The sequence below is a fragment of the Ochotona princeps genome, chromosome 10 (assembly GCF_030435755.1).
Source record: "Ochotona princeps isolate mOchPri1 chromosome 10, mOchPri1.hap1, whole genome shotgun sequence".
Classification (NCBI taxonomy): Eukaryota; Metazoa; Chordata; class Mammalia; order Lagomorpha; family Ochotonidae; genus Ochotona; species Ochotona princeps.
Genome location: NC_080841.1, coordinates 77641965 through 77667398, shown reverse-complemented (window position 1 = coordinate 77667398; position 25434 = coordinate 77641965). Strand labels below are relative to the sequence as shown.

Here is a 25434-nt window from a genome sequence, read left to right as displayed (position 1 = left end):
ACTGCACTGCAGGCTGTGAGAAGTTCCCAGGTCCACACTGCCACATTTCTGGTTGCTTAGTCAATGCAGTGAGCCCCCTGGGCACTGTGTCCTCAGTGAGAGTGATTCCCAAGGCCTGGGAAGGTGGGGAAGCTGCTGAGTGTGGGTCTCCCTGTGAAATTCAAGCAGGCTGCTTCCCAGAGCTCATTCTCTGTCATGTCCTGGTGCTTTGATTTCCAGTTTGCTCACTTAGGCATGAATGCTGTACCCTGATTGGAATGTCACATCTTTGTTGTCTTGCATGGAATCTGTTTATGCAATGGTCTCAGAGAAAGAAAACTAAATTCTTGACAACTTTAATTTCTGTGAAGTTTTCAGTGAGACTGTAAACAGTATAAACTGCATACTCATCTAGAAAAAAGTCTTCGTCAGCTCAGGCCTTGATCTCTTTGACCTTCCATCCCCAGAGGCGACTACATCCTAGTACTGTCTGATAATTGATGTTTGTGATTGCTTAAACTGTATTTTTCAGTAATGTGGTATCACAGTGAATCAAGCTGCTACCTGCATAGGGGTTCAAGATGTGGCTGCTTCATTTGCACTTCTGCTCCTCACTGAGAAATCTGGGAGAGCAGCCTAACATGTCCCAAATGCTTGGGTTCCTCCCCCGTGTGGGACACCCAGAAGAAGCTCTCATTTCCTTGCTTTTTTGGGCCCAGAAAGTGCTGCCATACATGGAGTGAACCAGAAGATGAATCTCTTTCTCTTCTCATTCAAATAAATTAACCTTAAAAATGTCTTTCTTTTCTTTTTTAAAAATGTTCTTGTTTGTTGTATTTGTTCATTTTCAACTGAGAATTAAAAAGTAAGAGACAGAGATCTTCTGCCCACTGGCTCACTATGCAGGTGGCTAAAATAGCTAGTGCTGCACCAAGCTGAGTCCAGGAGCCTGCAGCTTCCTCCAGATTTTGCATGTGGGTGATCAGGGCCCAGGCACTTGGATGATCTTCCACTGCTTTTCCCAGGAGATGAACAGAGAGCTGGGCTGGAAGTGGAACAGCTGATTCCATATGGGATGCTGGTGTTGCAGTTGGCAGCTTTACATATTATACCCCAATGCTGGCCTTTGCATTAGGGGTTTAAAGAAGCTTGCTTGCTTTTTGTCTTTCTTTCTTTCTTTCCTTCTTTCTTTCTTTTCTTCTTTCCTTCTTTTCATCTTTCTTTCTTCCTTCCTTCCTTCCTTCCTTCCTACCTTCCTTCCTTTCTTTCTTTCAGAATTATTTATTTTCATTGCAACGTCAGAGATATAGAGAGAAAAGACAGAGAGGAAGATCTTCTGTCTGATGATTCACTTCCTAAGTGACCGCAATGGCCGGAGCCTTGCGAATTCAAAGCAGGAGGCGGGAGGCTCTTCCAGGTCTCCTTTGCGGGTGCAGAGTCCCAAGGCTTTGGTCCACCCTTCACTGCTTTCCCAGCATCCAAGAAAGGAGCTAGATCAGAAGCAGGGCTGCCGGTATGAGATCTGGCACTCATATGTGACCCTGGCACATTCAAGGCGAGGACTGTTTGCTAGGTCACAGGGCTGAGCCCTGCTTTAGCATTTGATACTGGTGACGATATTTTTCTTGCTTTTTATTTCTCATATGCTAACTATGTCAAGTGGTTTCCATATGGGTCAATACTCTTAGGTTGCAAACTGTGGGTAAATTCTGATGGTGTATGAAGTATTGTTAGGGTAGAAGGATTGGAGTCTAACATTTCCTCCATGAGCACTTATTTTGTGTTTCTCTAGGACTTGGTAGATTTTATTGTCTTCATGTAGTGTTAACTGAGATCTCTGATCACATTGCTAAGTAGCAGTTCCCACTGGCAGGGCACTGATACTGAAGCATTAACTTGTCCTGATTACTGCCAGTTGGTGTGTACCTTCCCTAGTTGGTCTATGAGAGTTTCCTTCAATAATGTGATGCTTTATTTAGAATCACTGGGAAGAAGCATGTGGCCCTCTAAATTGTGTGTGAAAAGTTGCATTACGCAGCCATGTCAACTGTTGTTTTTAGATTACTTTTCTTGGGCCTAGCGCTGTGGCCTAGTGGCCAAAGTCCTTGCCACACCAGGATCCGATATGGGTGCAGGTTCTAATCCTGAAAGTCCTGTTCTGTACAGCTCCCTGCTTGTGGCCTGGAAAAGCAATTGAGGAAAATCTGAAGCCTTCGGACCCTGTACCTGAGTGGGAGACCTGGAGAAAGTTCCTGGCCCCTAGCTTTTGGTCAACACAGCACTGGTCTTTGCAGTCACTCGGGATTGAGTCATGGGACAGAAGATCTTCCTCTCTGTCTCTCCTCCTCTTTGTATATCTGACTTTGTAAAAATCAATCTTTAAAAAACCTTTTTTATCTTATTTTAGAAATAATTTTTGTTCATTTACTTTATTTGTACTACTCATAGAGGCAAAGTGATCTATCATCTGGTTAACTCCTTAAAGTCCTGCAAGATTGTGACAGGTTCAAGGCAAAAACAGGAGCCAGGAACTAAATGTGTGTCCATGATAGCAATTTCAATGACTCACATACTTGAGAAATTCCCTGCCTGCTTCCAAGGGAGTGTGTTAGCAGCAAGAAGGAATTGGTTGTGGATTGATAACACAAACACAGGAAGTCCAGTGTAGGGTTGTGAGCATCTCCTAAGCAGTTTCTCATCCACTCTACTAGATGTCCACATCTCCTGTTGTAGATTGCATTTTCTTTCCTTTATTAAGATACCAGGATATGTGTCTCATTTTTTTTTTTTTTACAATCTTTACATGGCTAATTAGGGCACAAAGATTCAAGGGCTACAGGAGAGTGGGTGAGACAATTATTTCCACATTTTCTGTTTTTTTTTTTTTTTAAGATTTATTTGTTTTATTACAAAGTCAGATATATAGAGAGGAGAGACAGAGGAAGATCTGTCCGATGATTCACTCCCCAAGTGAGCCGAAACGGCTGGTGCGCACTGATCTGAAGCCGGGAACCTCTTCCAGGTCTCCCACGCGGGTGCAGGGTCCCAATGTATTGGGCCGTACTCAACTGCTTTTCCCAGGCCACAAGCACGGAGCTGGATGGGAAGTGGAGCTGCTGGGATTAGAACCGGCGCCCACATGGGATCCCAGGGCGTTCAAGGCGAGGACTTTAGCCACTAGGCCACACCGTGGGGCCCTCTTTTTTTTTTTTTTTCTGTGTCTGGGGTAAAGGGGAAGATAAAGGGAGAAGTCCCATCTAGCCTCCCACCTATCCTAGGTCCCCGATGTAGGGCATGCTCCGAGGGTTTTGATCAAGTGGTTTTGATACTTCAACACTTAGGAATTGTTGCCAGTCTGACCATTCCAATCACAATGAAGTCGCTGCAGAATCCACTGATTGATGTAGTCCACCTTAGAGTCTTTGCCCAGTTTTTCACTGGCAATATATGACTGGGGTAGTGGATTGATTTATTCTGTCCTCTGTTGTGCCAGGTACCCTCTGCTGGTTCCGATAGACTGTCATATGCTCCATGTGTACCTGGTTATGCTCTCCAATGCTCCATTCTGAGCCTCTGAGGAGGCTTGGCTCGTACTTGAACTTCATGGCAGACCATGGAACCTGCACTTCTCTTCTTGGGTATTGTTCTGAGTCCAGCAGTTTGAGTGGGGACATCCCCAATGATACTTTGAGGTGATCCTGGACTAGATTCTTGTGTGTCTTGCAAGTACAGGGCCCAGTATCGTACACTGCCCCAATCAGCTGTGGTTGCATTTGCTAGGTCGGTGCTGTTTCCAGTCCTGTCTTCCACGGAAACCAATGAATGTTGCAGTCCAGCCTGATGCTGCCCAGCACACACTTGGCCCTCACCTAAACCAGTGGAAGCTGCATCCTAGTTATAGCCAGCCACAATAACCCCTACCAGACCCATCCCCTGCCCTAGTTCCCATGCTTGCCAGTATGTGTAGCAGACTAGTTCAGTCTGTCCCATATCCCATTCAGCTCTCATACATGTCAAAGGGCATTGAAGCCTAGTTCACCCAAACCAGGTCCACTATCCAGCCCACACACATGCTCTTGGGTGCCATTCTGTTGAGCCACACCTGCCCCAGTCGAGGATTTCATGATTTCCATTGGGTGTGGTAACCCAAGAAGGAGGTGCCCACTTTTTCCTTATTAGGCCAATGCCACTCCCAGATCATGCACTTTCCAGATGGTTGTGTAGTTTAACTTAACAAATTAGCCACCTATGCCAGCATCTGCTTTCTGATGCTTTTTGTTTTTTTAAGATTTATTTATTTTCATTACAAAGTCAGATATACAGAGAGGAGGAGAGACAGAGAGGGAGATCTTCTGTCCAATGATTCACTCCCCAAGTGAGCCGCAAAGGCCGATGCGCTGATCTGAAGCTGGAACCAGGAACCTCCTCTGGGTCTCCCACATGGGTGCAGGGTCCCAAAGCATTGGGCCATCCTTGACTGCTTTCCCAGACCACAGCTGGGAGCTGGATGGGAAGTGGAGCTGCAGGGATTAGAACCGGTGCCCCCATATGGGATCCTGGAACGTTCAAGGCGAGGACTTAAGCTGCTAGGCCCTGCTGCCGGGCCCTTCTGATGCTTTTTAAAACCAATCCGACCCTCACCCATTCTGCTTTGTTTGCCTCAGTAGGGACAGTCAACCAATCCTGGCTCTTCTCTGCTCTGACTTGCATGAAGCCCACAGGTGTTACAGCCCTATCTGATCTGGTCTGTCCCCATCCCAATTCATGTTGTCCAGTGGGTGAGATGTTCCTGCAGGGGTTCCTCCACATTCCTCCTACCAGCTTTACTCCCTCCCTCTCTGGTTCCTACTAGTGCTGTAGCCCAGTCTGGCATGGCCCACTATATCTCAGCATTTGCTAGTGGGTGCTGTAACCTGCCTGGGCCGGCTCACCCCCAATTCCAGCTGGTGAGGGTTACAGTCAAGCCCAGCCCAGCGTGTAACCTATCCCAGCTGTAATGTGTGCTGGTATGTGTTGTGACCATATCTGGCACGACCCACTCTGTTTTGTTGCTTGGATTCATCAATGGCTGATGTGAACTGGTTCAGCCTGGTCTACCCCTGACCTGTGCCAAATGTATGCCAGTGGATATCTTTCCCTGCCCTGGTCTGGGGCTGTTCCTTGTTGTGCTTCTTGTGGGTAGCTGCAGGGTTTTGTCCTGACAGAGGAGTTGCCCAGATTGCTCCATCAGAACCTTTTCCAATGCCAGATTTCACACATACTGGTTAGTCCAAGAGCCAGCCCTACTCAGGCCACCTCCTGTCCTAGCAGGAACATTGGTCTTCCCTAACTGGCCCTCAATCCATTTTGGTTCTTATCGTTGGATGTTTCAGCCCAGCCAAGGCTCATCCATATGCAAACACAGCTCACACATGGCTCAGTAGGGGCAGAGACCTAGCCTAGTCCAACCTATATCTACCCTGGTCTTTCAGAGCACCAGATGTGTTTTGGAGTCTAGCCTGGCATGGTGTGTCCAGTCCCAGTCCACACTTGTGTCAAGGGAGACTGCAGCCATACCCAGACCAGAATGCAGCCCTCACTCCATCCCCTGCGCTCCTCAGTTGGGACCCCAGCCTAGCTAGAATGTCCCCTTAGCTCCTGATGCAGGCCTGTTTCCAGCCATAAATTGCACGAATGTCAGTGGTTGCTTTGACTCAGCTTGGCACAGCCCCTCACCTATCTTAGTCTTTGCCTTTGATGCTGTGGTCTAGCATCCCTGGCTTGTGCAGACCAGTAAGTATAAGAGCCTATCTCGGCATGACTTGGGCTCCATCGTGGTTTATATTTTTGCTTGTAAACAAAGGTTTGCTTGGATCTGCCTGGTCCATCCCATTCCTTTGCTGACCCATGCATTAGCCTGGCATTGGAACTTCTTTTGCCGGCTTGTCCGACCCTCAGGCCTAGACCCTGTTGTCACCAGCAGTAGCTATGGACACACCAGGGTAATTTCTAAGTTCCTCCACTTGACCCACTCCCAGACCCAGTTCTCATACATGCCAGTGGGTGTTAGGCCATTGTTGGGCATAGTCCATCCTTCCATTTGGACTTGTATGAGCTGGTGAACATTGTAGCCTGGACCACCCCACACCCTATTTAGGATGCACATTTGAGTGCTGCTGCCTTTACCAGCCCACACTGTTGTTGATTCCTTTACCCATGAGTGATGGCAGGCTCCTTGATCACACCTAGCTTAATCCATCACTACCCTACTCTTAAACTAACCAGTGGGACTAGTATTTCCACAGGTTTTGGCCTACATGGGACTAATATTTCCACAGGGTTTGGTCTACATGCTCCACAGAATCTATCCTGGAAATGGTTCTCTCATGTGCTGGTTAATGTTATGGCCCTGCCCAATGTGACCCATATCATTATCCATCATTCTGTCAGGTACTAAGATCTGATCCTGCTAGACAACCACCCAGCCCCCAGGCTTAGCTTTTGCATGGACTGGTGTTCAGTGCTCAACATTGTTCAGTGATAAGTTCTACACAGGGCTCAAAGGAGGCTGATATTATCAGTCTGACCCATGAAGATCATTTGGTCCCTCTCCCCCAAACTACCAGGTCTCAGTACCCTCGCTTACCTTCAAAGGAAATGTTACTGTGTCGTTGGGAGTGTTCAGGATTGAATTGCAACCCAGAAGTACAGTGGGCTGAACGTGGAGTTACCTAGGCAGCAATTCCTAGCCCCACAACCGTAGAACTCACTGCTGGGGGTCCAGCAGGCTGTGGTTGTGAGGCTGGTGGAGGATTAGTACAGGCTCAGAGGGATTGTATAGCAGCTATTATTTTGGGCCCTGTGCAATGGCCTAGCAGCTAGCATCCTCAGCTTGAATGCGCCAGGATCCCATACAGACACAGGTTCTAATCCCAGCAGCTCACTTCCAATCCAACTCCCTGCCTGTGGCCTGGGGAAGCATTTGTGGAAGACCCAAAGCCTTGGGACCTAGCACCTGAGTGGGAATCCTGGAGGAAGTTCCTGGCTCCTGGCTTCAGGTCGGCATAACACTGGCCATTGTGGTCACTTGGAGAGTGAATCATTGATTGGAAGATCTTCCTGTCTATCTGTCTTCCTCTCTGTATATGTGACTTTGCAATAAAAATAAATAAAATCTTTTTAAAAAGGTGGGGTTCTTTGACCCGCATATCAGATTCTCAAGGTACCTGATGGCTGCCCAGGGCACTGGAGACAGGGGGCTGGTCTGCTCCAGCCCGGCGTATTTCCCAGGCTTCAGCCTGGAACCAAGGTGCCACAGGAGCCAGTTACAGCACTAACCTGGCGGGATTCCAACTGACCAGTGGCACATCTGAATGGACATTTCTTACATAGTTGGGGGCACGGACAGTCCCTTTCCCTGCCCATGTGTCTGGGGGGAGGTTATAAAACTCCTCCGCCTGTATCTCAGTTGCCCTTTTCGCCTCCCTGCTCTTTCCCTTCTGCGTGAAGGGGGGCCCAGGAGCGGATTTTCCAATAAAGTTTCTATTACAACTCTGAACAACTTGCTGATATTATTCCAGCAGCGGGCAGGCGGTCAGTAACAGTACCATTAAAGAAACAAACAAGCAAGCAAACAAAAAAAGAAGCTGTTATTTTAGAACTTCCCTTAAAGTCTCCAGTAGTGGTGGGTAGTGCTGTGCCAGTGCAAGAAGGGCCAACACAGAGCCTCATGGGCCACTTGGTGCTGTGCAGTCTGGATCTACAGCAGAGAAGAAATACAAGTAACTGTTCTCGCATTCCATTCAAGTGCTTTGGGACAAAGTGTTTTCTTTCTGTCAAGCTTTCTGCTATATATCTATATCTATCTATCTATATAGTTATATCTATATATCTATACAGGACTCAAAGGAGGCTGGTATATCTATATCTATCTATATCTAGCTATCTACCTATATCTTTATATATCTCTCTATATAGATAGATATAGATAAATATAGAGCAGAGAGAGTGATGGAACATGTGTGTGTGTTTGTGTGTGTTTTATGGGAGAATCATAGTAACATCACTGGTGGTGTTTGTTTTAAAGATTTGTTTTTGTTGGAATGTCAGATTACAGAGAGAGAGAAAGAAAAATCTTTCATCAACTGGTTCTTTTTCTCAAGTGACAGCAACAGCCAGAGCTGAGCTGATCCAAGACCAGGAGCCAGGAGCACCTCCAGGGTCTCCCACCCAGCAGTTGTTCTCTTACCACCAATGTACTGAACTTTACCTTGTTGTTTGATCTCTTGGTCTTTGCAGTCTGGATGTTGTTTCAGAATAGCTATGAGTTTGTGTTGGGGGTCACTTGCCTGATGTGACCATTTTCTTTCCTTCAGTGATTAGAAAGTATAAAATGGGATTAAAATGAAATTTTAATAGTGAAAGTTCATCTGACATTGCCACTTACTGATTATATACCGTGGGCAAATTACTCATCGTACTTTTTTTTTCCTGGAAAAACAAGCTTTATTTCAAGCCTGAAAACAGTCAGGGGTGTGTATTTACGAACTGGCAGGAAGGAAGGCACAATGGCATGTCCATTTGGCAAGGCCAGAGTCTGACCACACAAACCCAGCTGAAACTTCTTAAGGTGCAACAAAAATGTGGCCATGACGATGCCCGTTGTTTCCAAACATACTTTCGTTTCAGGAAAGACAACATTTGAGCCAATCTCTTGAGGGTTCTGCTTGATTATAAAAATCAGTGTTTACATTGAAAACATAATTAAGTTATTATTCTTCATTTTTTTTAAGATTTATTCAGTGTATTACAAAGTCAGATAGACAGAGAGGAGGAGAGACAGAGAGGAAGATCTTCCATCCGATGATTCACTCCCCAAGTGAGCCGCAACGGGCCAGTGCGTGCCGGTCCGATGCCGGGAACCTGGAACCTCTTCCGGGTCTCCCATGCGGGTGCAGGGTCCCAAAGCCTTGGGCCGTCCTAGACTGCTTTCCCAGGCCACAAGCAGGGAGCTGGATGGGAAGTGAAGCTGCCAGGATTAGAACCGGCACCCATATGGGATCTTGGGGCTTTCAAGGTGAGGACTTTAGCCGCTAGGCCACGCTGCCGGGCCCTAATCTTCATATTTTTACAATAGGGATTTCATTCACATTCTGAGTAGTTGAATTCGCAAAGATTTTGTGTCCATTTTGTAGGAGAGGGATTATATCAGCTTCTTTTCACAATAGCCAAGTGGAAGTTTATTTGGCTTGTGAGGTACTGGCTGGACTGGCATCTGTAATGGTAGCTAGATAATTGAAATTTCTATGTAACACATGCTGGTACTGGACACACTAGTGGGCTTGGCCCTTGTTCTGGTACTGCATGATGCAGCGGATGAGCTGATCATTCTCCTCCAGGAGCCGCTGGGTCGTCTCCTGATTGATTTCAGCACTGCCCCACAGCCAGTCAGGAACGAAGGCCACTGACATGCCAGGGAGCCTGGCAGACACTCAGCAACTCATCTTTCTTAAATCTCAGTTTGTTACATACTTATATGAGAGGAAGACAGAGATAATACAACAGAGTTCTTCCACCTGCTGGCTCACTGTTCAAATGACTGGCATGCCAGAACTGTCCAGAGCTGAAAGCCAGGAGCTCAATCTGAGCGTGTGGTGCTACAACTAACTTTTGAACACTGTGTCTGCCTCCCCAGAGTGTGTAATAGCAACAGGCTAGATTCAGAGCATGCAATCAAACCTAAGCACTCCAACATGGGATGTGGACTTCTTTATTGGTCTCTTCTAGAAAAAAAAAAGTGTGCCCTAACTTGTATTTCTTTGGTGTAAAATAAGTAATTTTGACCTCATGCAGTTCCTGTGAGTATTAAAAATGAAATAATTCACATAACAGCCCAAGGGTTTGGCACATGTACGAGGGGGAAACGTTAGATATGAGCAGGTGCAGCTGCAGGAATCACTGATGGCCAATTCTGTCCACTGTCCTTCATCACAGTCCCTGCTTCTCTGTTGTATTTGGAGGTGCTGTCCTGTACATCGATTTCCCATGTGCTACACTCAAAGCTCATCTCCAGGATTTTCCAATGTCTTATTGCCCGGCAGAATGAACATACCTTTTATTATTCATTCACTTATTTACTGTAAATGTGTGAAGTAAGTAATTGAAGAGACTAGCAAAGGCTATGCTCCTGTCCTGAAGCACTTGCAATGTTTTTGGGGTGTGGGCAAGATCACTCCAATCAAACCTAGGGTGTTTTAAGGAGGCCTGGCCTTATAGCCACAGCAGGCAGGCTGGGGGTATGGTGGGCACTGCCAGAGCTGGTGTGGCCTTTAAACAACAAGCTTGGCAGCGGGGCAGGCATGCTTAATGAAAGGGGAGGCTGTCCTAGCCTGCCTGCCCTGGAACAAGCAGAGGGCTGGTGTGTGCTTAAAAGCACTGGAGGAATATGTGAGGAGTCAGACTGCACAGTAGGCAGTTTGAATCCCCTGGTGCCTGGTAAAATTATCTTGTAAACTGTAAGAACTGGGTTTTCCCCTATTTCCTTATCCTTCCTGGAGCAATTCTTCTTTGGGAGGGAACAAAAGGATAGAATCAGCATATCAATCCCCATCTCTTAGAGCTGTTGCCACATCCAAAGCAGTGAGACAGGGCTCACCCCAGCTCCCCCAAATCTCAGCTCTGGTCCTTGTCAAAGGAATTGCTCTTGAGCATTCTGGTTCAGGATGGTATTGTGGGTTGCAAGCAAGACCACACCAGACTATCTAGCGTGTTTAAAGGAGTCTTTGTAAGCCAAGATTGGTGATTATGGGGCCCACTTGAAATTAACAAATCACAAGTCCATGTGACAATCCAGTCTGAAAGGAAACACCAAGAGGTTTTACCCTGAAACACCAAGAGGCATTACCCTGAAGCTCACCCATGAAACTGAAGACCTATGTTCCCGCTTTCCCAGCAATATAAGCTATTCCAAGAGACATACAGGGACACACTGACAAATCAGCAGACATCCACCTTCCCTGGTTTCTCAGCCCACATTCCATTACTACCAGACCTCACCTATCCTGCAACTCTTGAAAATACGTAAATTAGAAATACAAAGCAGGGTCTGGCGCAGTGGCATAGTGTCTAAAGTCCTCGACTTGAATGCGCTGGTATTACCCATGGGCTCCGGTTCTAAACCTGGCAACCTGGCTTCTCATTCAGCTTTTTGCTTGTGGCCTGGGAAAGCAGTCAAACATGGTCCAAAGTTGTGGGACCCTACACTTAAGTGGGAGACTCAGAACAGTTCCCGTCTCCTGTCTTTGGATTGTCTCAGCACCAGCCATTGTGGTCACTCAGCAGGTTAATCATCGGATGGAAGAACTTCCTCTCTGTTTCTCCCCTCTGTATATCTGACTTTGTGATAAAAAAAAAAAAAAGAGGGCCCAGTGGTGTGGACTAGCGGCTAAAGTCCTCACCTTGAACACCCTGGAATCCCATATGGGTGCCGGTTCAAATCCCAGCAGCTCCACTTCCCATCTAGCTCCCTGCTTGTGGCCTGGGAAAGCAGTCAAGGATGGCCCAATGCACTGGGACCCTGCACCCGCATGGGAGACTCGCAAGATTTTCCAGGTTCCCGGATTTGGATCGGCATGCACCAGCTGTTGCGGCTCACTTGGGGAGTGAATCATCGGACGGAAGATCTTCCTCTCTGTCTCTCCTCCTCTCTGTATATCTGACTTTGTAATAAAATAAAATAAATCTTTAATTAATAAATAAATAATAAAAAATGAAATACAAAGCATCTTAGCATTAACATATTTACTGTTCCCTCTAAGCAGTGAACAGAGGGTGAATACAGACACACAGAGTTCATACTCCAGGACTAGTTGTCCTCGCAGTTTTTCCATGGGAAGCCAGAGAACAAGTTGGAGTACAAGTGTTAGGGAAGCACGTGACCAAAAGTTTGAGCCCATCCCTCTCATGGGCCTTCATGGGTGCTTGCGAAGGAAGTGATGCTATAACAATGCAATTCTGCCCCTCTCAGGTTTGGTGCTGGTAAAGGAGCATCACAGGTGTGCAGAAGAGAATGCCGAGATGTCGGGGTGGGCGTGGCTTCCAAGCTCATGACCATGAACTAGTTGCCTACCTCACATTATTGGCAGAAGGAAGTTCCAAGCCTCACTGTCTTTTCTGGGGTTTCTTTCTCTCTACTGGGGTGACTCTTGTGATCCCCCTAGCATGGTGCTGAAAAGACACCATTTCCTAGATATTCTTGGGTCTTTTCTCTTGGAGTCCCTCCTGCCACTGGGACAGAAGCCATTTTCCTTCCTCTTATGAAATAAATCCTGCTTTGCAAACTGGAGTTCTCTGCATGAAAACTGTTTCATGTGAACCAAGAAACAGGTTCCTGCATTGTTTTGCTTTGAATTCCTTGCAACTCTAGCCTGCCTTGTCCCGGAGCAGCAGGAAGTCTGTGGGGGTGGGCAGCCTAGAAGTGAGTGTTGGAGCTGCCCAGCCAGCCTGGCCCTGGAGCAGCTTGCAGCAGGCCAGGGGTGTGGGAGAACCCACTGGGAGTTCTGGTGAGGCTATGGGGTGGGGGACTCAGGTATGCAGGCTGGGGCCTGCAGAATGGGCCAAACCCTGGAATGGCTATGGGTGCACTGCCTGCTGAGGGAGTGGGACCACTGGCTAAGCCTGCCTGGCTCTCAGCAGCAGATGGTGGATGGAGTGGCAGTGCTCATGGGCTAGAGTCGCACTCAAACCTGCTCACTAAGCCTGGCCCTGGATGAGCAACTGGGGCAGTGGAGGGCATCAGTTAGAGGTGCGCCCTCTATAGAGCACAATTGGGACTGGCCATGGAGGCAATGACTATAGTCCTGTGAAAACAGGGACACCAGCAAGGATGAATTGGAAGTGAATCAGATGACAGGCAGACAGCGGGTGCAGAGTGCACCAGCTTGTCTAGTTTGGCCCTAGAAGAGTGGCTGATGGGCAGCTTGGGTCCTCAGGTTGCTGCCATAAAGAGCATTTAAAAGGAGATGTTGCAATAACATGTATATTGTAAAACATAGCTTATTTATCACAGGATCAGACTTCAATTTCATGTGTCAATGGCAAATATTTAGAAAATGCTACAAGTTGTACCTTAAGGACTGTCATCAACTCTGTCATGTATAGATTATTTTTGTTTCAAAGTCTTCCTCATCAAGAACATATTACCATGCATGTAACCATTTTGCATACTAATATAAAATCTACAAGATAGAGAACGTGAGTTCCCCTATTAGCTTGGAACAATGTAACAGTACAATAGAGTTTAATTTAATGCCAGTTTACCCTTGATATAATGGCTACATATTTTAGAGATTGCGTCAAAGGTTGCATTTAACCAGGTACAAACATTGTTCATAGGACAAGAGGCTAGGTATTCTTAAGTTCACATTTAATAAATATTGCTCTGTTTAAATCAAAATTTAAGGTGTAGAAATCTGTAGTTGAATAGGCATTGCTTTTGGACGGCTCTCTTCCAGGAATTTACTGAACCTGTTTGGGAAGTAACATTTTTGTTTTGTTTTGTATGTAAGTAGATGTTACTTAGCTTGTCCTGTACCCCATCCCTCTGGATTAGGGGTGGGTGTGGGTGAAGTATACAACAGAGAAAAAAAAGCTTAAATCTTGGAAAAACTAGTTTCAGTCAGAGGAAGAGGGAGGAGGAGGGGGAGAAGTGGTTGTGGCCACTCAGGTTCTCAGTGAGGAAAGCTAGCTAGGGAACTTCAGACAGAGGAGGGTGAAGGAAGGAGTGAGATGTGGGAAGTAGGTGGAGCACAGTGTGACTTAGAGAGAGGGGAGAGGGAGGAGGAAATATCAATTATTGGTCAGAGTAAATAATATTGCTTTTTTTTTTAGTTTTTCCACAATACTCTTTCTTTTTTTGTTATATATATATTATAATATATATTATTTATTACATTGCATTATGTAACACAGTTTCATAGGCTCTGTGGATGCCCCAACTGCTCCCTGTACCCTCTTTCCCTGGTAGATTTCTCCACCGTGTTGTTGCATTACATTTCTCTCTCTCTCTTTTTTTTTTTTTTTGATTACATTGCATTATGTGAATATTGCTTTACAGGCAGCTGGCTTCTGCTGTAGTCACAAGGAATATCCAAGTGGCTGCAATAGTCAGAGCTGAGCTGATCCTAACCCAGATGCTAGGAACTTCTACGTTTCCCACAAAGGTTAGATTTCCAAGGCTTTGGACCATCCTCCACTGCTTTCCCAGGCCACAAGCAGGGAGCTGGATGGGAAGTGGGGCCACCATGACAATTTGCATCCCTGCTAGTGCAAGGCAAGGATGTTTAGCCACTAGGCTACTGTATCAGGCACAAATGATAGATTTCTATAATGACAAACTGCAAGGATGAACACAGGCCACATTCATGTGAGGTGTTGAAACTGCAGATAACCTATAGTCCCAGGAATAAGATCAGAGATACAGAAAACCAGGCCTAGCTACAGGCATATAGGGTTCAAGACATGAGGAGGCAGACAAGGCTTGGATAAGTTTGTAAAACACAGGAAGAAATATAGAACATGTCATAAATACCAGCACAGTAGGTGGGGATCCATTTAAAGCCTCAAATGAGTTTGGGTGTGTATACTGAAAACCAGCCATTGTGGCAATCCATTAACAAAATTATCAAAAATTAGGAATCTGGCATGATGGCTCAGTTGCTAAATCCTCTGCTTGCATTGCTGGGATCCCATATGTGTACCAGTTGGTGGCCCAGCAACTCCACTTCCCATCTAGCTCCCTGCTGTGACCTTGAAGGCAATAGATGATGGCCCAAAGCCTTGGGACCCTGAACACACACATGGAATACCTGGTTGAGGCTCCTGGCTTTTCTTCAACTCAGTTCTGGTTATTGTGTCAACTTGTGAAGGGAACGAGCAGATTCAAGCATTTTTTCTCTGTCTGTCCGTCCTTCTCTTTGTAAATCTGTGTTTTCAATAAATAACTAAATATCCAAATAAATTAGTGGACGTCATTAAAAAAGAAATGCCATGTAAATAATCAATTTCAGAAATACAAACAATTATGGGATATAAACATTATCCTTCATAAAACTTTTAATCTATCTCAAGATTATGAGAGGATATTGTGAAATACTTAAGAGTAGAATGCTTTAAAACAGGACCTGGTGTAGTAGCCTAGTGGCCTAGGCCCTTGTCCTGTAGGTGGCAGGATTGCACATGGGTACCAGTTCTTATCCCAGCAGCCCGACTTCCCATCCTTCTTCCTGTCTGTGGCTGTGCAACTGTTGAGTATGGCCCAAGCCGTGAAACCCCGTATCGATGTGGAGACTGGGAAGAAGCTCTGGGCTCCTGGCTTCACACAGGCACAGCTCTGTCCATCATGGCTACTTTGAGAGCAAATCAGCAGAAGGAACATATTCCCTTCCGTCTCCTCCTTTCTGTATATCTGACATTCCAATATAATTTTTTTTAATTCTTACAAAAAATATGTTATAAATAAAAAACCAAAAGCCACACATTATGGAAACCAAGTAATAAATACATATGCCGTGCATAAAAGGAAATAAATATAGTATATCCACATGTAACACTACAGGTTTTTTTTTCCTAGATTAAATAGGGAGACGCCTCTTCTCCCTTTATTTCTCACAAATTGTTATGAATGTGTAATCAGGAAATTAAACACAGAAAAGAAATGGCAACCGAATTGTCAAGTTTTAAGCAGCAAAACTATCAATGAACACTAATGGTGCTTTTGTGAAAAACCAAATTTAAACTGCGGAGAGAGTCAAGCAAGATGGGTTGGGCAGGAGATCAAGATAGAGAATCAAATTAATATGTACTAATAAGAAACAGATATGGAACACAATGAAAATAAAAATATACAGATCGTGAAATAAACATGAGTAGGATTAAAGAGTTTTGAAAGTGTATATAATATTTTCAAACATTCTTCAGGTCTGCAGTTTAAAATATGCAATGAACTAATGAAAAAAAATGGCAATATAAAGAAGAAAAGTCCCAGAAACTAATGAACATTCGGTGAGGTGTATCTGCAGACTCTTGTCATCTATATTTGGGTTACCAAACTTGAACATGAAGCAGAGAGGGAAAGAGAGGCCAGGAGGTGGACTGATGTGAGAGGCGACAGCGGCCCCTGCTGTTGAAAGACTCAAGCTGCAAGAGAGGAGGCCACTCCCAGCCTGAGGTGAAGCCACCCCCTCACTTCCCCTCCCTCCAGAATCCAACCTGAGTGCCCATTGTGATTGGCTGCACATTGTGACATCCTGCATAGTCAAGGTCTGTGGGAGCGATCCAATCAGGTGCTCCCAGGAAGCCCTGTGGCAGCAGGCTGGAGGTTGTTGCGGGCGCCGCCATAGCCGCGTTGCTGGTTGTGCTGGTGGAGAGGCGCAGGTGGCTGAGCCAGTGCTGCCCTGTGAGCTCCCTCCCCGCAGGAGCCTCTGCAGAACCCCTGACTCATCAGAAGTTGGGAAGGGTGAGTGTGTGAGAGCATCTCCTGAGTCCCCAGGGTGGGCGGGGGCCAGGAGGGGGCCCTTGGGGTCCTCACTCTGCAGCACTGACCTTGAACACTATGCCTCCCAGTTGAACCCATTGTGAAGTGAGGAGGGGGGAGTGCCCGGGACAGTTCGACCTTCTTGTTGGGCAGGGTTTCCTTTTTCTTTATGGGAAGGTATGCTTTGACTTGAGCCACAGCGTCTGGAGCCCCCAGCTGAGTCCTCAGTGAAGCTCCTCCTAAGGGTCTGGGGCAGTTTTCTTTTTGCTGACACCAGAGCAGCACAGACTCCAGCAGTTAGAACCAACAGCCTTGTTTTCCTGCGAGTTTTGCTGCAAGGTTGAGGGGCAGCATGTGGTGCTGGCATTGTGCTTGGCAGAGGCCTGGGGTGGCACAGCGACCTTGTAGACAAGCCAAGGGAGTGCACGGGGACTCACGCAAAGGGGCTTCTCCAGAAGAACCCGAGGAAGGAGCTGTTAAGGCAGCACTACTGATTTATCCTGATGGCTTCTGGTATGTTGTCACCCATTCCCTGAAGTTCTCATAATTGGGATTAAATGTCCCCATGAGTTGTAGAGGGAATAAGTCAGGCTCAGCAGAGAGCATTAAGGCAGGGAATAAATCTCTGAATGTCCAGAACTCTTACTTCAATGCCAAGTGCTGCTCTCTGTCCTGAAAAATCCCAAGAGGAGTCACTATTTCCTTCAAGATACAATTCAGTAAGTTGTCTTTTTCTTTCTCTTTTTTCTGTGTTACAAAGTAAGCATTAGCTCTTTAAAAGAACTGTTTGCTGTGAACAGTAGGCATGGGAGTAAAACAGTGAATGGCCACCTGACACAGCACAGAAAGGCCTCACTGCTTTGTGTGGGTGTGTGTGACAGTGGTTAAGATGACATTGGGAGGGCCCGGTACATAGGCATATGTGTCAAAGTTCTTGCCTTGAACCTGGCTGAATCCCATATGGGCACCTCTTCTAATCTGGCAAGTCCACGTCCCATCCTGCTCCCTACTATGAACTCTGAAAGCAGTAGAGGACTGCCAAAAGCCTAGAAAACCTGGAGCCCTGTGACTGACCCAGAACAACTTCCAGCATCCTAGCTCACATTAACTCAGCTCCAGCCATTGTGGCCGCATGGGGTGTGAATCATTAGGCAGAAGATCTTCCTCTCTCTCCTCCTCTCTCTATGTATACATGTCTGAGTTTGCAATAAAAATAAATAAAATCTTTAAACAAAGAACAAGATGACATTGGGACTCCTGTGTTTCTATCAGAGTGCCTGGGTTTCAGTTCTGTGCAAATGCAGTGTGCAAATACCCAGGCTGGGAAGCAGAGACAGTGGCTTGGGTAGCAGTGTGAAAAACCTGACTTATTTTTGGTCTTGTGGCTTTTGCAGGCATGTGGAAAGTGAGTGAGTGGACGAAGAAGTTTGCCCAGTGAATAAGATAAGCACTAAATGAAGCTACATCTCCTTTTACCTACCTTAAGTGCATACATTTCATTAGAATGTCCTCAACTTGAGATCCCCCATTGAAACATTTACAGGGTCCATAGTACACTGTGTTTTGTCTGAGTTTCATTCTTTTTGTTTTTCTGAGGTTCACTCTTTCTGTTTGTCTGAGTTTCACTCTTTTTGTTTGAGTTTGTCTGAGTAGCTTTTGATACTGGCCACAATATTTTTGTTGCTTTTATTTCTCATGTGATAATTCATTGCAAGTGTTTTGATATGGCACAATATTATGCTATGGACTGTGGATAAATTCGATGGTGTATAACGTATTGGTAACATAGAAGGATTACAGTGTAACATTTCCTGTATGTACACTTATTTTGGGTTTCTGTAGGATTTGGCTTGACTTTTTTCTTTTTATTATTTTTTTAAAGATTTATTATTTTTTATCGGAAAACTGCACATACAGAGGTGAGGAGAGACCGAGAGGAATATCTTTCATTGGATGGTTCACTCCCCAAGCTGCAGCAATGACTTGTCCTGAGCCAATGTGAGCCAGGAGCCAGGATCTTCTTCCAGGTCTCCCATGTGGGTACAGGGTCCCAGATCTTTGGCCATCCTTGACTGCATTCCCAGGCCACAGGCAGGGAGCCGAATGGGAAGTGGGGCTGCGGGGAATAGAACAAGCACCCATATGGGATCCCAACGTATTCAAGTCAAAGACCTTTACTGCTACACTATGGCACAGCGCCCTTGACTTTTTTCCTAATGTGGTACTGAGATCTCTAATCATATTGCTAAGTAGTAGTTCCCACTGGCTCAGTAGTTATACTGCTGTATTATCTCATATTCTTTACTGTCAGTCAGTGTGTGCTTTCCTTTGCCTTTCTATGAGATTTTCCTTTAAACAATGCACTTCTATTTAGAATCACTAGGAAGAAGCATGTAGTCCTTAAAATTATGTGTGAAAAGCTGGACCAAACATCCATGCCCATTCTTGTCTTGAAATTATTTCTTTTTCTCTTATCATTTTTTATAATTCTTGTTAGCGATATTTCATTTATAAAAGTTATGGAGAAAGAGTTATCTGCCATCTACTGATTAATTTGTTAAAGTCCTGAAAGATTTTAGCAAGTCAAGCCAAAAACAGGAGCCAGGAACTAAATCTGTGTCCATTTTAGCAGGTGCAAAGATTTGCATACTTGGGAAATTTCTTGCTTGTATCCAGAGAGTGAGTTTGCAGCAAGATGGAATTTGCTGTGGAGCCATAACACAAACATAGGAAGTCCAGTGTGGGGTGAGCGTCTCCTAAGCAGTTTCTCATCCACTCTACTAGAAGCCCACATCTCCTCATTTTAACTGAATACGTTTGATGGTTGCTTATTCTGTCCTCTATGAAGATGTATCAAGGATGTATCTTCTAAATTTTTGTTTGAGTAGTTTCCCTAGAGTCTGTAAAGTATACTTACAAATAATCTAAACCCAATTGTAAATAACACTGACTCATTTCTTTTGAAATTCAGATATACTTCCAATTTCTTGAGAAGTTCAGGTATAGTCCCAACTGTTTTCACCTATCCTGTATGTGATTATTGTTGTTCTTTTTACTTAGTATCTAGAGCAATAATTTTGTTTATTTTTGGTAGTATCATTTTGAATATAGATTTATATGTTAAAATGTATCAGAATGGAGAAAGTGAATGTTTAAACAATCCTTTGGTGTCAAACACTTTTCTTTGAATGACCTGACACCCAAAATCATGTTGCACTTTATGATTAATTTCTCTGTTGTTTGTTGAAAAGCATGTGAGAGACATCAGTGATAGTGTGATGTTCTCTTTCTGATGTAGTTCCCTGCTCATGTGCTTGGAAGATAGAATAAAATGTCCCAGTTCCTTGGACACCTGCACCCCTGTGGAGCATCAGAATGGAGTTGAGGCTCCTGGTTTTGGCCTGTACCTTGCTGTCTCTTGTGGCCACATGGGGAGTAAACAAGTGGAGGGAAGATAGTTTGTCAGTCTTTGACTGTTGCTGTGTAATTTTCACATTTAAGCAAATAAATGAATTGTTTTTAAGTAGTTAAAAAGGAGAGGGTAAGGAAAATCCCAAGGCCTATGGAAATTATAAAATGAAATAATAAAAGGTGAAAAGTAGTAAAATTAGGAGTACATTTTCTTGGGAAAAGAGAGAATCCAGCATGATAGCCTAGTTGCTACAGTCCTAATCTTGCATGTGTCAGGATCTGATAAGGGCACATGTTCTTGTCCTGGCTGCTCCAATTACTATTCAGCTCTCTGCTTGTGACCTGGGATAACAGTAGAAGACAGCCCAAAGTCTTGAGACCTTGCATCTGCATGAGAGACCCAGAAGAAGCTCTTGGCTCTTGGCTTCAGATCAGCTCAACTCTGGCTGTTGTGGCCACGTGGGCAGTGAGCCAGTGGATGGGAGATGTTTCTCTCTTGGTCTCCTCTCTGTAAATCTGAATTTCCAATGAAAATGAATAAATAATTTACAAAACAAAAATTCAATAAAGAATTTAAAAAGCTCTAAATGTATTTTTATACTGTGTAGATCCAGACAGTTTAAATTTTTTAGATATTGTTACTGTGAAGGGATGATTCTCTGATTTTTAAATGTTCTACAGAATTTTGATCAAGATGTACGTGAATACTGCTGCAAGGTACAGTGCAGTGTTTGTGTACATATACAGCCTAAGCTGAGTAAACCAGGTGCCCAGGCTTTCCATGTATCTTTGCTTTTACAGTAAACAGGGTGTTCCCTTCCAGTTTCCTCTATAGGCTTATTGTATTGTGAACTGTAGTCACCACGCACTGGGATGGAACACTGGATCCTGTTCCTTCTGTCTCACTTTCTTTGCTCCCTGTTCTACCTCCTTCCTTTCCCCAGGCCTCACTCTTCTCAGTCTGTCATAATCACCACTCAAAGTGCAGCTGGGAGTTTTTGATAGATAGATAGATAGATAGATAGATAGATAGATAGATAGATAGATAGATAGATCTATTTGTACATTTTCCTCTTTTGCAGCAAATAACAATATTTTATTTTTAATGGCTGAATACAGTCTTGGTGTTCATTAGGTTTAATTATCAAAATCAGGAAAAAAGCATTCAAAAGCAAATAAAGTTGAGTCTCTTTATTCCAATTTCTGTGCATTTTATTTCCTTCTCTTATTTACTTTCTTTGGGAAAATATTTAATAACAGTGAAATGTTGGCATTCGTATTTGATTGCGTATTTTGAAGAAATATATCAATATACATCAGTTGAGGTATATTTTAATATTTGTCTCAACTTATGTATGTACAATATTACAAAATAAATGTAGCATTTTACTGAATGTTTTCAGTAAGATGGTTTTAATAATGTTATCCTTCATCCTGCTTATGTGAAGCATTTGGTGTGTTGATTTGCATTTGTTGCCCCATTTTCTACATCCTTGGACTAGATGAGCTTTGGTTATCATGTGTGCATTTATTGGTGTGTTGAATTCACTTTATGTGTATTATGTTAGGATTTTTAGCTTTATTTTTATCCTGCATACTGGTTAATGATTTTTTAATCTAGAATTCCGGGACATGAAGTTATTTCAGAAGAAGCATTAAGAAATAAATACACTGAAGTCTAATCATACTACAATGGAGATTGCATTTTGACTGAGCAATTACATCATGTTTCTCAATTTGAAACACAGTCACCCACTGTTGATTCAGTCTAGTTTTGGAATCTAAATATCGTTAGGCCCAGGATAAATTTGGAACTGCTTTTTTTCCCTTTCAATTTTTTACAATACTTCTAGAAAATTTGTTGTGACTTTGGTATAATTTAGAATTGGAAACACCTGCTGTTGACCTTTGGTTTGAAGAGATTTTATTTCTTTTTTTTTTTTTTTAATTTTTTTCTAATTCATTGTTACTACTGTTGGTTTTGTGAGCTTTTAATGTCTTTCTGAAGCACTTTCGTAGGCTAATACTAAGTATCCAGAAATGATGAACTTATTAGTTTATAAATAGTGTTGGTAATCCCTAGCGATCTATTGTATTCCTTTTTTTTTTTTTTCAAAAAAAAGATCAATTTTGTCAGTATGAAAGGCAGAGTTATAGAGAAAGAGAGACAGTTAGAATGCAAGATCTCCATTTGTTTTATCCCTCTGCAAGTGATGGCAATGACTAAAGCAGGACCAGGATGAAACCAGCAATAATTAGATTTTTCCAGTTCCCCCACATCAGCACAGGGACTCAAGCCCTTGGGACATCCTCTGAATTCCAACATGCATTAGCAGGGACCTGGACCAGAAATGGAGCAGCCAGGACTTGGAGTGGCATCCACAGGGGATGGTCACATCACAAGCAGTGGCAGAACCCACTTACTTGGTCCAGATAGCCCTGATCCACTATACTTTTGTGAGTGCAGTTTTAATGTGTTCATTTTCTACTTTATGTACTTAAATCTACCTTTTTTCTTTCTTTGTTTAGATTTTTTTTTATTTTTAAGATTTATTTTTAGGAGAGACAGAGATTAGGAGAGACAGAGAGAGCAGCCTGAGCTGTGCCAATCTGAAGCCGTGAGCCTGGAGCACTTCTGGGTCTCCCACACAGATCCAGGATCCTAATGTTTTGGGCCATCCTCAATTGCTTTCTCAGGCCACAAGCAGGGAGCTGGATAGGAAGTGGGGCTACCGAGATTAGAACCGGTGCCTATATGGGATCCTGGCGCCTTCAAGATGAGGACTTTAGCCACTAGGCCGCTGCACACGGCCCTGGATTTTATTTTTATTGCAAATAAGATATACAAAGAGGTAGAGAGACAGAGAAGAATGTCTCCCATCCTTTGATTCGCTCCCCAAGTGGCCACAGCAGCATGAGCAGCACTGATCCATAAGCATCAACCAGGAGCTTCTTCTGGGTCTGCCACACAGGTCCAAGATTGTAAGGCTTTGGGCCATCCCGGACTGTTTTCCCAGGCCACAGCAGGGAGCTGGATGAGAAGCAGGGCTGCCGGGATTAGAACTGGTGCCCATTGGGTATCTTGGCACTTGCAAGGCAAGGACTTTAGCTGGTATTCTACAATACAGAGCCCTAATTTTTCTTAATCATGCTAAAGGTTTATTAATTTTGTCTTTAAAATTTTCAGTATTTCCATTGTCTTCAGTTTTTCTTAATATAGTTTAATCATTTCTTCAATCATTATTTTGAATTTTCTTTATTCCTAGGTTGGTTTTTTTTGTGTGTGTGTTGCTGTCTTGTTTGTTAAAATTTTCTGGGACTTTGAGATCAGTATTTAAGTTGTTTATTTGACTTTTTGTTGTTGCTGTTATTATTTTAAGTGTTAGGCATCTAAAGTCATAACCTTTGGTTTCTATATTGCTCTGATGGTGGGTTCTTTCTCATTGGCAATAAGAAGTATAGTGGAAAATAAGAGTGTACTGTGATTGCCATCAAAATACACTATAGAATGTCTGTCCTGAATCATAGTAATTCATTTCTTGTGTTTGTAATGATTGAAAATTTAAGAGCAAGGTGGTATTAGATTTGGTTTCTGCTGAGGTCTCTCCCTAGCCGACTCACAGCCTCCACCTTCCTGTACCCTCACGTGGTGTTTCCTGTGTCCATGTGCATCCTTTTCTAAAGGAACCTAAGGCATTTTGAAACATTCTCAGGTAAAGTAGTTTCTGGTAATTGCCTTCTTTTAAAAAGAAGCATATTTGAAGTAAAAGATTTGATCAAGGCAGGGAGACTTAGTGTTATTTGACCCTCGAACTGGTTGCTCCCTGAACTGCACTCCAGGCAATTGCAACTGAGAACCCAGCCCTCCACCTCCTGCTGACTGCCAGCAGATGACATCTCTGCAGTTTCTGTGCTCAGTTGCTTGTTGCTAGAACCATGCTCAGGCTTAGTGGTGCTGAGAGGTATGGACCCAGGGCCTGCCAGGGTGATGAGGCTCTTAGTGGTCCTGAGGACACCTAGATCGCATCTTCTCCATATGCAGCGTCCACTGTGGCTGAATCTCTATGGAAGCAGCACATTGGCTGTGACTTTGGATTGGAAGTATTAAAGGTAATAGGGAGAAGTCCAGAGAGGACTGGTCTTGTCTTTTCTTTCCCTTTCTTTTCTTTCCTTCCTTTTCTTTTCTTTTCTTTTCTTTGAAATAAACATTCTTTTAAAATGTATTTTTATTGAAAGGCAGCATTACAGAAAAAGAAACAGAAGCAGAGACAGAGAGGGATCTTCCATCTGGTGGTTCCCTCCCTAACTGTCCTCACTGGCTGAAGGTGGCTGGTGCTAGTTAAGAGCTTGGAGTTTATCCTAGCCCTCCAACACAAGCACAGGTGCTCAAGGACTAGGACTTTCCTTACTTCTTTGCTAGCCATTAGCAGGGAGCTGGATTGTAAGCAGAGCAGCCCAAGTTGAAGCAGCATCCATATTGGGTGACAACAAGGATGGTGGATGCTTAACCATGGATGCTGGTGCCATCTTGTTGTGTATTTTTGTTTTAGAGGCAAGGACAGAGAGCATGGAGAGAAATTACTCTCAGAAGCTGGCTTCCTACCCAGATTCTTGTATCATATTAGATTAAGTTAAAACTGGGAACTAATAAGGCATGTATGGCATCACAGCTAGTTTATGAAGTTATATAGATGCGCATGTTATCCTTCAAGATTGCTAGCTCAGGATATGGCTACTTCTAATTACAACTTCCTGGATAGACAGCAAAAATATCCCACCAAACTGGGTTTCTAACTATCACTATGGGAGCATGGATAGAATTCCTCATTTTTAGCTTGGGCTTAACTCATCTGTATACCTGACTTTCCAAATGATAGTAGTAATAATAATAATAATAATAAATATAATAATAATCTGTAACAAAAGAGTTCTTCCTTTTTAATTTTGGCTTGACTCAGGTTGGCTCTTCTAAGTGTGGTTAGCATGAACCAGCAGTTGTAAGTTCTGTTGCATTCCAAATAAATAAATATTTGTTATTAGCTGGAAGCTATGTGTTAAATCTAATTATTCAACATAACTGAAATGTCTACTTGAACTTCATATTTCAGTGATGCCTCAGGGTGGATTTGTGCAGGCAGGTAGAATGGAATCAGGCATGGTGCTTGCATTCAAACCAGGCACTCTGGCTTGTGTTGCTCCCTAGCAGAAAGTTTGCCACTATGATTAACTCCAACAGTTTTTACAAGGTAAAAACAGCTAAAAATTGATGGTAGTGGGTGCCTCAGCTGTATGTTGGCAGTGAAAACCTGCACAAATGGAGACTCTATGAATGACTATGTCAACCAGTGGATTCTGTAGCAATTTTTTTGTGCTTGAAGTGGTGAATTTGGCAGTGATTCAGAATTGTTGAACTATCAAAACCACTTGAGCAAGACCTTCAGAGCATGCCACACATTTGGGACCTGGGATGGGTCGGAGACTGGGTGGGGATTCTCCCTTAAAATCCCCCTTTACCTCAGATACATGAAAGAAAC

The 25434-nt window shown here is 43.9% G+C and overlaps 1 protein-coding gene and 1 pseudogene across 1 annotated transcript in view; one reads left to right on the top strand and one right to left on the bottom strand.

Moving 5' to 3' along the window:
* Positions 1 to 25434, top strand: part of LOC131481333 (zinc finger protein 331-like) — a 233183-nt gene that overhangs the window by 23518 nt on the left and 184231 nt on the right. The window lies entirely within an intron of this gene.
* LOC131481334 (SS18-like protein 2) lies at positions 9198 to 9496 on the bottom strand (annotated as a pseudogene).